General features: G+C 38.2%; 1 protein-coding gene across 4 annotated transcripts in view; it reads left to right on the top strand.

Moving 5' to 3' along the window:
* Positions 1-13418, top strand: part of LOC102528718 (neuronal acetylcholine receptor subunit alpha-7) — a 107209-nt gene that overhangs the window by 70644 nt on the left and 23147 nt on the right. Inside the window, exon 1 of one of the 4 annotated variants that reach the window (XM_072950653.1) lies at positions 12221-12278. The exons of the other annotated variants lie outside the window; for them this stretch is intronic. The gene's annotated coding sequence lies outside the window, so the exon portion shown is untranslated. Of the gene's footprint in view, positions 1-12220; positions 12279-13418 lie in introns of those variants that run through there. 4 annotated transcript variants of the gene reach the window in all.

Raw genomic sequence — 13418 nt, 5'->3', positions numbered from 1 at the left:
ATTAGAGCATTGAAAGCAGATGCCTTTGCCTTGCTCCTGATCTTGGTGGGAAGGCACTCAGCCTTTTCACCGCTGTGTAGGATACCAGTTAAAGGTTTTTGGTAAATGTTCTTTATCAGGCTGAGAAAGTTCCTCTCTACTCCAGTTTTCTGACAGTTTCTATTCTGGATGAGTGTTGAATATTACCAGTCTTTTTTTTTTTTCTGCATCAGTTGATATAAGTATGTGCTTTTTATTCTTTAACTTTTTAATTTGGTTGATTCCACTCATCAATATTGAATGCTCAACCAGCCTTGCACCCATGGAATAAACCCACTTGGTTATTGTGTGTAATTCTTTATATCTGCTGCTGAATCGTGTTTGCTAACATCTTGCGAAGGATTTTTGTGTCTGTTTCTGAGGCAATGTTGTCTCTAAGTTGCTATTTTTTTCTCATTCTTTTTTTAGTATCATCTTTGTGGTTTTGGTTTCAGAATAATATTAACTTCTTAAAATAAGTTGATAGCTATTCTCTTACCCTTTGCTTTGAGAGGTAGGGATTGGCATTAGTCCTTTAATTGGTAGCATTTTCTAGTGAAATTGTCAGAATATAGAGAATTCTTTTTAAGAATTTTCAAATTATTCATTCAATTTGTTAAAAATTTTATAGCTATTCAGCTTCTTTATTGACTCTTATTTAAGTTTTAGTAGTTTGTACTTTCCAAGGAATTTTGTATTTCATCTAAGCTGTCAAATTCATATGTGAAGAGTTGTTTGTGGCATTCGTTTATCATTCTTTTGATTGTGTACAGGGCTTGTAGAGATACACTCAGATTCAGCCCTGATAGTGGCTTGTCAATGTAATTGATCTTTTCAAAAAAGCAGAGTTTTTTTTTTAAACATTGTTTATTGAGTTATAGTCATTTTACAATGTTGTGTCAAATTCTAGTGTAGAGCACTGTTTTTCAATTATACATGAACATACATGTATTCACTGTCACTTTTTTTCACTGTGAGCTACCACAAGATCTTATATATATTTCCCTGTGCTACACAGTATAATCTTGTTTATCTATTCTGCATATGCCTGTCAGGATCTACAAATTTTGAAGAAGCAGAGTTTTATTTTCCTGATTTTCCCTATTGTTTTTCTTTTCTCATTTTCAATGATTTTCCTCCTGTATTTATTGTTTCCTTGATTTTTTTCTCCTGTGTTTATTATTTCCTTCTACTTGCCATGAATTTACTTTTCTCTTCTCTTTTCTAGTTACTTGAGGAGTTAGCATAGATTTAAATAGACTTGAGACTTTTTTCTGATGTCAGCATTTACTAACCTGTCAGCACTTTACCCGCATCTTACAAATTTGGGTATGTTCTGTTTTAGCTTTCTTCAGTTCGATTTGTGTTTTGAGTTCCCTGTAGGCTTTCTCTTTGGCTCATAGATTATTCAGAAATTTGGTGTTTAGATTCCGGGTGTTTGGAAATTTATCTCCCTGTTCCTTGTTCTTGATTCCGTTGAGGACACACATCACGTTCCACATGGTTTAAATTCTTTTACATTTGTTGAGGTTTTTATGGCACAGGGGGTGGTCTGTCTTAGAATATATTCCATGGGGACTTGAAAAGAATGTGATTTTGCTGTTGTTGGTGAAAGCGTTTTCTGTCAGTTAGGTCCTGCTTGTTGACGATGTGTTCAGTTCTATGACTTTCCTGGTTTTCTGTCTAGTTGTCCTCTCATCAGGTCTGAGGTAGACGTGCTGAAGACTGTGGGTTTGTCTATTTCTTTTTTCTTACTTCCTGCTGTTTTTGGTTCACATATTTTGCAGCTTGTATGTTTGGGAAAGAATGCATGATTGCTATGTCTTCTTGGTAGATTGAGCCTTTATCAGATATACATTTATATCTGTCCTTTGTCATTCTCTCTCCTCTAAAGTCTACTTCTTCTGATAATATAGTCATCCTTGCTTTTTTATTGAAATATACTTGATTTACAATGTTGCGCTAGTTTCTGGTGTACAGCATAGTGGTTCGGTTACACACGTATATATTGTTTTTCATATTCTTTTTCATTATATGCTATTATGAGGTATTGAATATAGCTTCCTGTGCTATGCAGTAGAATCTTGTTTATCTATTTTATATATAGTAGTTTGTTATCTGCTAATCCAAAACTCACAGTTTATCCCTCCCTCCTCCCTGTCCTCATTGGTAACCATAGTGTGTTCTCTATGCCTGTGAGTCTGTTTCTGTTTTGTAAATAAGTTCATTTGTGCCATTTTTTTAGATTTCACATATAAGTGATATCATATGATATTTGTCTTCCTCTGTCTGACTTACTTCACTTAGTATAACAATCTCCAGTTCCATCCATGTTGCTGCAAATGGCATTCTTTCATTTTCTGACTGAGTAATATTCCTTTGTGTGTGTGTGTATGTGTGTACCACAACTTCTTTATCCAGTCATCTGTCGATGGACATTTAGGTTGCTTCCATGTCTTGCTGTTGTGAGCAGTATTTGCTTTTGTTGATAATGTTTTTTGGTCTCTGTGATTTGGTTGTCAGTCTGGAGTCCTTACTTGGTCTCTGCTGATGATGTTGGTGGTAGAGCATGGTTTTTTCCTTTGGTGTTTAGCTGAGGTGGGACTGTTACTTAAAAGTTTTCTCTTTCTGGCTGCCCTTTCCTGGTCATTTGCTGGGTGGGGCAGGCTTTGCTCAGGACGTTTGTTGTTGTTGGTGGTGTTTTGTCTGCACCTGTTGATGCTTCTCCAGTACTCAGTTTGGAACATAAGAGACAAATGGAAAACCCAGGGACCTCGTGACAGTCCTTCTGCCTTTTCTCTGCATCTTCACCATTTCCTTATGTTTCTTTATATATTCTGTCTTAGTCACAGTGAATGGAGGTAATCGTGTATTATTCAACTTCAGCTGCCTCAACAAAATACCATACACTGGGCTTTTTTGTTTGTTTGTATTTCTTTTTGTTTTTTTCGCCAAGTAAATATTTATTTGGGGTAGAATCCCCTAGCCATTTTATTTTATTTCTTATTTATTTATATACTGTGTTGTTTCCAAGAAGCTCGTAAAGTGACTTTAATGGATACGTAAAAATTGAGACTTTTATTTCTCCCATTTCTGGAGGCTGGAGGCCCAAGAGCAAGGAGCCAGCCAGCTCAGTTTCTGGTGAGAGCTCTCTTCCTGGCTTGTAGATGCTGCCTTCTCACTGTGCCCTCATATGGCAGAGAGAGAAAGAGAGACTATGAATACGAATTTCTTCCTATTCTTATAAAGCTACCAGTCCTATGGGATTAAGCCTCAACCTTGTGATTACACTTAACCTTAATTACCTCCTTAAAGGCCCTATTTTCAAATATAGTCACGTTGATAGGGGGAGGTTAGGCCTTCAACATATGGATTTTGTGGGGACACAGTTCAGTCCATGCAAATAATTTAAAAAGCACGTCTATTCTAGCCATAATGGAAAGTGTGAGCTCTAATTTTTATTCTATCAAAAATGGTAATAAATGTATTTGTGCCTATAATTATTTTAACCATATATTTCCCCAGGCAAAACATGAAATCTTTAAGGTTCTTAAATCCTCTTATCACATTTTGTGAAATTTCTTTCCAGACACGTTATACCAGCTTGATTTACTCATAAAGAAAATTAGGTCCTTTGTGATACATTCTATTAAAGCTAAACCAAGTTTAATTTTTATAATTCATTGTTAACCTTTCTGGGGTTTTTTTTGGTTGAAATCCTTAGTATAATTTTAGGCAGGAAATCTTTGGATTAACTTCCTGAAGATAAAAAACAATATTTTCGTTTTATAATTTTTAGGTTTTATTTATATTGCCATAGCAAGTGGTATTTTTGGAAAGCATATGCTTATTTTATTTAGATATCATGTTTATTCAGATTAATGTTGATCAATTTCTTTACTGTCTTCTGTCTAAAGGGGAAAGCTCCCTTAAAAAAAGACTAGTCTGGTCACTTTTCAGCAAGTGACTGGGAAACCTCAGGCTTAGACTTTGAGCCCCCCATCTATGTAAGAGGTTCCCAAGGTGGCCTTCATGCTAAATCAGAGGTCACTGGGGCACCGGTGGGCAGAGCACACCTTGGGCAGTTTCCCCTTTGTGTTTTCTTGTCAAAGTCACTCATGTGTGAATTCCCACATGAGTCAGTCTTGGTGCAATAATAACACCAGTGGCAGAAGGCTCCCCCTTCTTCTGTCGGTGGGGGTGGTTAACCTCCTTTTGCCCCCTTTTTTTCATAGTTCTGGACAGAAGGGGCGTCACAAGTTACATGGCTTAGAAATGGATAATTCATTTTTTTAAACTGACATATAGTCACTTTACAATGTTGTGTCAGTTTCCAGTGTACAGCATAATGTTTCAGTCGTACATACATATATTTGTTTTCATGTTCTTTCTCATTTTAGGTTACTAAAAGATATTGAATATAGTTCCCTCTGCTATGCAATATTAACTTGTTGGTTTTCTATTTTGTATATAGTAGTTAGTATCTGCAAATCTCATTTGCTTTCACTTCATGCACTTATTCACATCCCTTAAGTGGGCTGCCCGGTCTGTGTTAGAGGGATGGAGGCCAGCGCTCTCCCCACCATGGAGCCCTGGGAGCTCTAGGAACAGTCCTGAGTCACAAAATCACTCACCCACAGAGGCAGGAGGCAGAATGTGCCCCGCCCTCTCATCCAGACCAGGCTGGTGGCCTGTGGGAACGCCGCATTCTCTGAGAAGGGAGACTAGAGTAGCATCTTCTTCTCGGGGTGGGAGGATGAACATAAAGCTTGCCTGTTTTAGGCTGTGTGAGGGTATGCTCAGGGTCACAACCAGAGGCTCAGAGACAAGACTCATTCCAGTGGGTAGCATCTGGAAGCCTCGATGTGCCCTGCTGGAGCTCCGTGGGTGGCCAGTCAGTGTTTGAGTTTTTTGCAACCTGGCAAACAGCACCGTCTGCTGTGGTGGTCAGTGCCCAGGAGTGGGGGCTGGAAAGCTGAGGGGAGACACAGGGGTCTGCTCTCCCCCCCTCCTCCCCCTCCCCTTCTTCCACCAACACTGTTGCTGCCTCTTTGTCTCCTTTTATTAGAGTTTACAGAAAACATTACACACAGAGACCGTCAGGGATGAAGGCATAAATACAGCAAGTTGGAGCTCAAGTAAAAACAAGCACACACAAACACAGAAACCCTGCTGAAGATGAGGTGAAAATTAAAATTACAAAGAACGTATAAAGAAACAGCATCTCACTTGGAACAAATATCAGCAAACACCACAAACAACAGATCTGGATCTAAACTTTAGATAATAGAAGCAAATAAATCATTTAAAATAGTTAAACACAATTAAGAATTGAAAACGCAAGAAGAGAGCAAAATGCCCTTTAAAAAGCAGCTTCAATCAAACAAAAAAAGTCAAGTAAAGTGAATAGAGATGAGGAACATAGCCATCAAAATTAAAACTTAGTAGAAGCATTGGAGGAGTCAGAGGAGATACAGTCGAAAGAGTAGAGGTGATTCCCTGGGTGAATCCTAGGCAGCTAAATAGGTGGAAAATGTGAAAGAACAGTGAACAGTTGCAGGAACATCTCAGACTTCTCAGGTGCTCTGTGTACCAGGTCCTGATCAAAACAGTTCACATTTATGTACAGCTTTTTCGAGAAGGGTACTGTTGTTATTCCTATTTTGCAAATAAGTTGAATATAGGAATTGTCACAATAATAGCACAGTGTGTCTGAGGTCACACAGAAAGCAGAGATGGACAATGAATCCCACCCAGGAGAGACCCCACTCTTAACCCTGTGAGACATGGAAAATGAGTTCCTATCAAACATAGGTGCCCCCGACACAACAGCTGGTCTCAGACAAGGAAATGAGAGAAAGGATGTGGGAGAGGTGTTAAGAGATGATTTTCAGAAGAAAGATGAAATCGTGTCTCATGCACAGATATAAAAAATGAGCACACATTAAAGAATGTATTTTAACTCACATGACATGAGAGAACCAGGCAGACGTTACAGTCAGTTAAAGGAAAAGTCAAACCAGGACAAATGCGTATGAAATAAAGGGATGTCGAGATGAATTGTAAGCAGACAGAAAACGTGTTTATGGGGCGAGGGAAGTCAAATCATTACCGGTTAAATCACTCCTACACCACACATAATTTTTACGTCTATCAGCTGCCTACAGCTTACAGAGAGCTTCCAAATAGCTCAGACGTGGTAAGAAACCTCAAGTGGCCAGTTCAGAGCTGTGTGCCTGTAGACGATGCAGTTTTCTGGTGAAATATGACTTTTTTCCTACAGAAGCCATGTTCCAAAAGAATGGCTGAGAATTTAATAACATTGATGAAAAACCTAAATGCTCAGATTCAGGAGATATCAGGAGTCTGAGGAAAGATTAATAATAAGAAATGTGCCCCTAGACATCTGTGCTAAAAGCTGTAGAGTGCCCAAAGCTAAGGAGATGCTGGAAACAGTGAAAGAAAAAAAAGATAGTCTGCTCCTAAGGTGTGTCAGACTGGCCACAGGCCTTTTAGAACAGTAGTACAATCCAGAAAATATGAGTATCTTTAAAGTTTGAGAGCAAATAATTGTCAACCTATAGTTCTGTCCTGGCTAAATCCTTCTTTTTATAGGAGGGGCAGATCAGGACATTTTCAGGAAAAGAAAGAATAAAGACGGTACCATGCAGAGTAAACTGGCATAATGAAACTGCCAGAAATATAAGTATTAAAGAAACTACCAGAACATACATTTAGGAACAAGGTAGAGGAAGGAGTGGTGAGCAAAGCAATTGGTAAAAATTCAGGTAAATATAAGCAGTTTTGAACACATAATAATGATGATGAACTTGCAGGTGTAAAAACAAAGTGAGATGGAAAAATAAACAATTTCTGAGCATATGTAACAAATTTCACATACATGCACCTAATAAAATAGCTTTGAAACAAATGAAGAACAGTTGGTGGATAAATCCATAATTATGGTAGATTATAATTTTTTTTAAAATAATTGATAGTTCAAGAAGGGAAAAATGTGTAAGAATATAGAACTACATGGTTAAGAAGCCTTATTAAGGTAGAGATACAGATACGAATAGACACAGATAAAGAGGTATCCTTGTTCTATTGAAAAAATACATACTTGGAGAACTAAGTATCCAAATGTGAATTAAAAAAAAAACTGTAAGTGTGTGAGTGCATGTGTGTCTATATGTAGGGAGAAATACATAACCTTAAATGCTTACATTAGACATGATTTTAGAAGTAAAATTTGTGAATTACCAACCCCAAGAAGTTAGAAAAAATAACATTAAGTAAACAGAAGGAAGAATAAAGAAAAGTGTAGAAATTAATTAAATGAGAAAAAGAAGGTAGAAATCAAGAAGGAATAAGATGGTTTTAAAAAGAACTAGTAAAATGAACACAACTCAAGGAATAATTATCAAGAAATTAAAGAAGATAAAACAGATGTTTATTAAATATAAAAGAGGTTTATAACCACAGACAGCATTTTTAAAATAGGGCATTATGGACAACTTTATGCCAACAAATTTGGAAAGTTGGCCAGAATTTATTTTTTTCTAGGAAAATGCAAGCTGGTTTTAGACAAAGCAGAAAAAAAATAGACAACAGAATTGAATTAATGTATCTTTTAAAATATACTTTATTTTTAGAGCAATTTTAGATTCACAGTATAGTAGAGAGGGTTCAGAAGTTTCCCCCACTCCCCAGCTCCTACATGTGCACAGCCTCCCCCATTATGAACACCCCTACCAGAGTGGTATGTTTATTACAACTGATGAGCCCACATTGACAAATATATATAGTTATCACTGAAAGTCCATAGTTTATGCTGGGATTCACTCTTGATGTTGTACATTCTGTGGGTGTAGACAAAGGTATAATAAGATGTATCCATCATCATAGTAGTATACAGAATAGTTTCACTGTCCTGAAAATCCTCTGTGCTCCATCTTTTCATTCCTTTCTTCCCCCAACTCCTGGAAACCACAGAACTTTACTGTCTCCATAGTTTTGCCTGTTCCAGAATGTCATACAGTTGGAATCACACAGTGTTTAGCCCTCACATTGGCTTTTTTCACTACTTAGTAATATGCATTTAAGTTTCCTCCAGGTCTTTTCATGACCTTATAGATCATCTTGTTTTAGGACTAGATAACATTCCATTGTCTAGATATACCACAGTTTATTCATTCACCAACTCAGGAACATCTTGATTGCTTCCAAGTTTTGGCAGTTATGAATAAAGCTGCTATATTTTTGTCTGGACATAAGTTTTCAGTTCCTCTGGGTAAACTCCAAGGAGTGTGATTCCTCTGGGTAAACTCCTGGATTGTATGGTAAGAGGATGTTTAGTTTTGTAAGAAGCTGCCAAACTGTCTTTCAAAGTGGCTGTTCCACTTTGCATTCTTATCAGTGTTGGATGAGAATTCCTTTTGCTCCACATCCTTGCCAGCATTTGGTGTTGTCTGTGTTGTGGATTTTGGCCATCTGGTAGGTATGCAGCAGTATCTGGTGGTTTTAATTTTCAGTTCCCTGATGACATAGGATGTGTAGCATCTTTTCCTATGCTTATTTGCCATCTCTATATCTTCTTTGCTGAGATGTCTATTCCAAGGTTTTGGCTTATTTTTTTTTCATTGGGTTGTTCTCTTATTCTTAAGGGTTATTTGTACATTTTGGATAGCAGGCTTTATCACATGTGTCTTCTCTCAAAGATTTCCTACTATTCTTAAGCTTGCCTCTTCATTCTCTTAATTGATAATGTTTCCAAAGAGAAATTTGAAAAAGTGGGTTTTGCAGGCAAGATCCACCTAGCACACAGTGTCACTTATGAGCATGCATATTTAAGTCTTAATTGAAGTATTAACTCTCTAAATCCAGCAATAATTAAAAAAAATCATAACAAATATAGTTTTCTAATAAATATGCAAGTTTTATTTAACTTTGGAAAAATTTATTCATATAACTCATCTTATTAACAGAATGAAGGAGAAAAATCATATGATAATCTTGGTAGCTGGAGAAAAATCAATTGATAGCATTTAATACCTATTTATGAAATAGAAGAAAAATCATCTAACCTGATGTAAGGTCTTTACCAATAGCTCATTTAATGCTGAAACATTACAAGTGTCTGTATGTGGAACAAAATAAAAATAACCCATTGTATTCTCTTTAAAAATATCTAAATAATGTTATGAATTTAAATAATAAGAAAAGTAAAAGAAAAAATATTAAGGATTAGAAAAGAATAAATTACCATCATTCACAGACTTTATGAGTTTTTCACATTAAAAAAGAAAACTTTAGAGACTGTCTAGACAAAATATGTTGGATACAAAACAAGTACGAAAATATTGGATATATTTCTTTACTTTTGCAACAGACAATTAGAAAATGTAATTTAACAAATTTTATTTCCAATATCTGCAGGTGTTCAAAAGTACCAATAAATAATTTTAAGACCAAAACAATGAGTTATATATTTATTTCTGGGAAAACTCCATGTTATAAAAATGTCAAATTTTCCCAAACTAGTCTGTAAATTTAATGTGATTCCAACTTAAGTCTCAACAGGATCTTCATGGGACTGGACATGTAGATCCTAGAACTTATAGCAATGAGTAAAGAGCCAGGATAGGTAAGATAAATTTTAAACAAAAGGACAAAATTTGGGGACATGCCCTGCCAAATACCAACATTTCAACATTTCCATTATGTTATAGTGATTAAGACAATGTACTGGGTCAGGAATAGTCTTATTAATCAGGGGACAAAATTGGGAGCCCAGAAACTTGACACATGCTATAATAACATTATCCCATGTTATTTATAACATTGTTATAATTCATCCAATGTTACATCTAACTGTTATAATCACATCCATGTTATATGCCATTTAACATGTAAATTGATGGATAAAGGAAGGATCTTGAATAGATTCTTCCAGAAACCTCCTGCTGATGCCTAGATGTCTGTCTGCCTCCTGGGATTTCTTAATGGTAGAGATGACCATGAAATTTCAGTTCTGCTGGAGACTTTTTGGTCATGGTCTGTGACAAGCCACATTGCTGTCATTTTAACCTGTCCTTAACACTTTAGAAGAAAATACAAAACTAAATCCAACTGTCCAGAGCAAGGACTTACTACTTTCTTTTGAAACCAAATTAACCTATTCTCTACAGACTTTTCCCCCCTCTGAAATCTGGGCATCAGTGGTGTCTTAACATGTAATTGGCAGCTTCTTTTTTCTTTCTTAAGAGAATTTAAAATAAATGACACCTTAGATCCACTGTCTTTTGAGGTAGATGGGTTTCCTCAATCTTTTTCATTTACTTTTTTTGTTCCAATAATTTAAATTTAATTTTATTATTTTTATTGAGCTATAACTGATATATATATACATAAATATATATAAAACACTGTATATGAGATAGATATATATAAAACAGTGTATAAGTTTATTCTGTATAATGTATTGATACATGTATGTATTGCAATATGATTACCGCTGTAGCATTAGCTGACACACATAATCACTATTTCTTTCTCGTGGTTGAACAGTTAAGATCATTCTCGTCTCTTCTTCTCTTCCCTCTCTCTGTCTTTTGAGGACAATGTGTGCTCAGAGGGAACAGGTCTGATGGTGCAGGAAACCGTATTAATTACAGTCCTCACCTCATAGCCCACCTGGTGTGCTCTTGGCAGCAGCACGGTGCACCTGGAGTCCTTCCGCTCATCCTTCAGCATTACCTGGATGCAGAGTCTTATTCTGGTGTCCTGCTGGGTGTTGGTCTTTCTGTGCTTCCTTGACAACTAGTGGCCCTGTTTTCTCTCAGGGCGCTGAAGACTGGGCTCTGGGGTCAGGTGACTCCATTTCTGTGGGTGGCATGGTCACTTTCTCTTTCCTGGCTTAAGGTCGAGCCCCTCCCTGCTCAGCAGTGGGGGGTCTGTGCTGCAGGGCCAGCTGAGTAGGGGCTGCAGTGTGCTGGGATTGGAGGGCTGTGCTCCCAGGGACAGGAGCCCTTCCCAGGGGCAGGGGCAGGCACTCTGTGAGACCCCAGGGATGGGGAGCAGGAAGCAATCTTAGCCCAGACCCCCAGGGTTCACGTGTGCCCCTTGGGCTGTTCCTGCCTGTGCTACTACTGAAGTCTGAAAGCACAGTTCACAATCCCATAAGGATGGGTCATTGGATCCTGCAGACACAGCCACCAGAGGTTTGCTCTCCAGCCCCCATCTTGGACTTATTGCTTGGGGCAGTATCTCACTCACCCTGGATCCAGGCAAATCCCACTTTCACGAAGCCTCCCTCAGTCCAGTTTGCCTCCAGGTGTGTTATCCAACTACATCCTCTGCTGGGGATGCATCCACCCACCTTCCTCTCCGCCTGTGAGCACTCTCCCATCCTTAGAGCCCATCCAGATGTCCTCTACTCCTGACTACCCAACTCACAATGTTGGACCTGCACTTTTAATATTGGGGTTAAATAGCCCTCCTCTGCATGGGCACTTTTCCTGCTGCCCTTTTGCCCCATTGGTGGTGTGGGGGACCCAGAGTTCTCCTCACACCAAGTGCAAGCTCATTCATCTATCACTAGCTGGACAAGGACCAAAGCAGCCAGAGAGAAAAGCTTTTGAGAGCAGTGAAGGGGCCACATGCCCATGTCCTTGAGCTCTGAAGGCTTATCCATCTTCCAGAAGTCAAGAAAAAATATATACATTCAACCGTTTTCTAACAGTTTAATGCAGAAAGTCTCAGATGCACACTGGAGCAGAAAGAAGAGTGACCCACCCCAGCCTCCAGGTGCTCAGTGTCTGCTGGCCTCAAGGCTGTGTCACTATGCATCCTCAAGGTCACTGTCAGCTGGGACCCGCTGGACATCGCTGCATGTAAACAGCCTGGTGTTGTCACCTGGCAGGTCCTTGAAGTGGTTTTGGTCACTCACATTTCTCAGGCACTTCATTCCCTGCCTGTTTTCAGACTCAGCTTTTTAGCAACAGAGCCCCTTTCCAAACAAACCTTATCTCCAACCTTGATGGTCAAAACAGATGACGTGGTATTGGCTCATAATTACTAACAGAGTTTACTTTTATATCATTTACATATGAAGTCAATTTGCCAATGGGAAAGAACCCTGAAACTTCCATAATGAATATGAAGATTTACATTTTGATAATGATGACAGTGCTCCACTTCCTCTTATCGCAACAGTCCTTTTAGGTTGAAACATCTTCAGAAACCACTGGGTCACACAGGTAAGCCATTGCTATGGTAACAGATTTTTATCTTGTTTTTACCCATTTGCCTTGTGATCTCAAGAGTCTCTCAAATTAAATTGATCCAAGTCCATGGAGAAAGAGCTGTAAGAAAATTTTTTCTTTTAGAATCGAATGACTAACAGATGCTCACAGTCTTTATTATAAGTGAAAAAATCAGACAAGACACCCATGCTTAAAATAAGCAAAACTATGCAAGCATTGCACTGTGCTTTCTGCTGCTGCTGCTGCTGCTACAGAGATGGAAACGGGGCCAAGTCAGATGCAGATTCTGTGCTGGGATTGTAGGATCGAACGTGAATTTTTTAAAAGAGCAGTGCAAAACTGAAATCTCACCGGGTGACTCATTTCCAAGAGTTTCAAATACATGCATAGTCATGACAAGAGGAGTTTTAGCTTCACTTTCACCAGAGTAGTTGTTAAACAGGTCAAAATACCAGCGTATGAATTAATATACTGATAGTGTCTGAAGAGTTAAAATTTTGTGAGCAGTCATTTGAGAATGTTTGAAACTGCTGTTAGCATTTTGAAGCACAAGGAAAAGAAAATATTGTAATCATATGTTTGCAGGAACCTCAAAGCATCTCTGCCGAGTATCAGGGGTCCACAGATCGTAATTTAAAAATCACAGTAAAATCCAGGGTGAGTTTGTGAAGGTCCACGTTCTTAGCTATTTGGTGCCCAGTCACTGTTTATGTCTCATTATGTCTCATTAATTCTCATTAAGACAGTCGGGTCCAGACTGTATCCTGCCTCATCCTCTCTCCTGAGTGTGTTTGGAAGTGAGGGGATGCTCATGTCCTTTTCACTCTCAGATGATTATCTATCTGTGATGTCTCAGTCTCCCTCCCTGCCCTCTGTCTTTAAGCTTCATCACATTTTTGTTTCATATTCAAGCCATGACTTTCTTGTACAGTTTTTTTTCCCCTGAAGTTTCCAGTGCTTTTTTTTTTTTTAAGATTTTTTAAAAAGCCATGTGTCCTTAATCAAATCCGTGGTGTTTTTCGTGGTTGTTATTCTCTTCACTGGTCTGAATCCTCATCACTCTCTTCAGACACCACCCATATCTTGCTGTAATTTGGAAACCACCCCTTTTTCTAGACCCACTGCACAGCTCAT

Source organism: Vicugna pacos, chromosome 27 (assembly GCF_048564905.1).
Source record: "Vicugna pacos chromosome 27, VicPac4, whole genome shotgun sequence".
NCBI lineage: Eukaryota > Metazoa > Chordata > Mammalia > Artiodactyla > Camelidae > Vicugna > Vicugna pacos.
The sequence above is the reverse complement of the archived record's forward strand: the minus strand, read 5'-3'. Positions and strand labels throughout refer to the sequence as shown.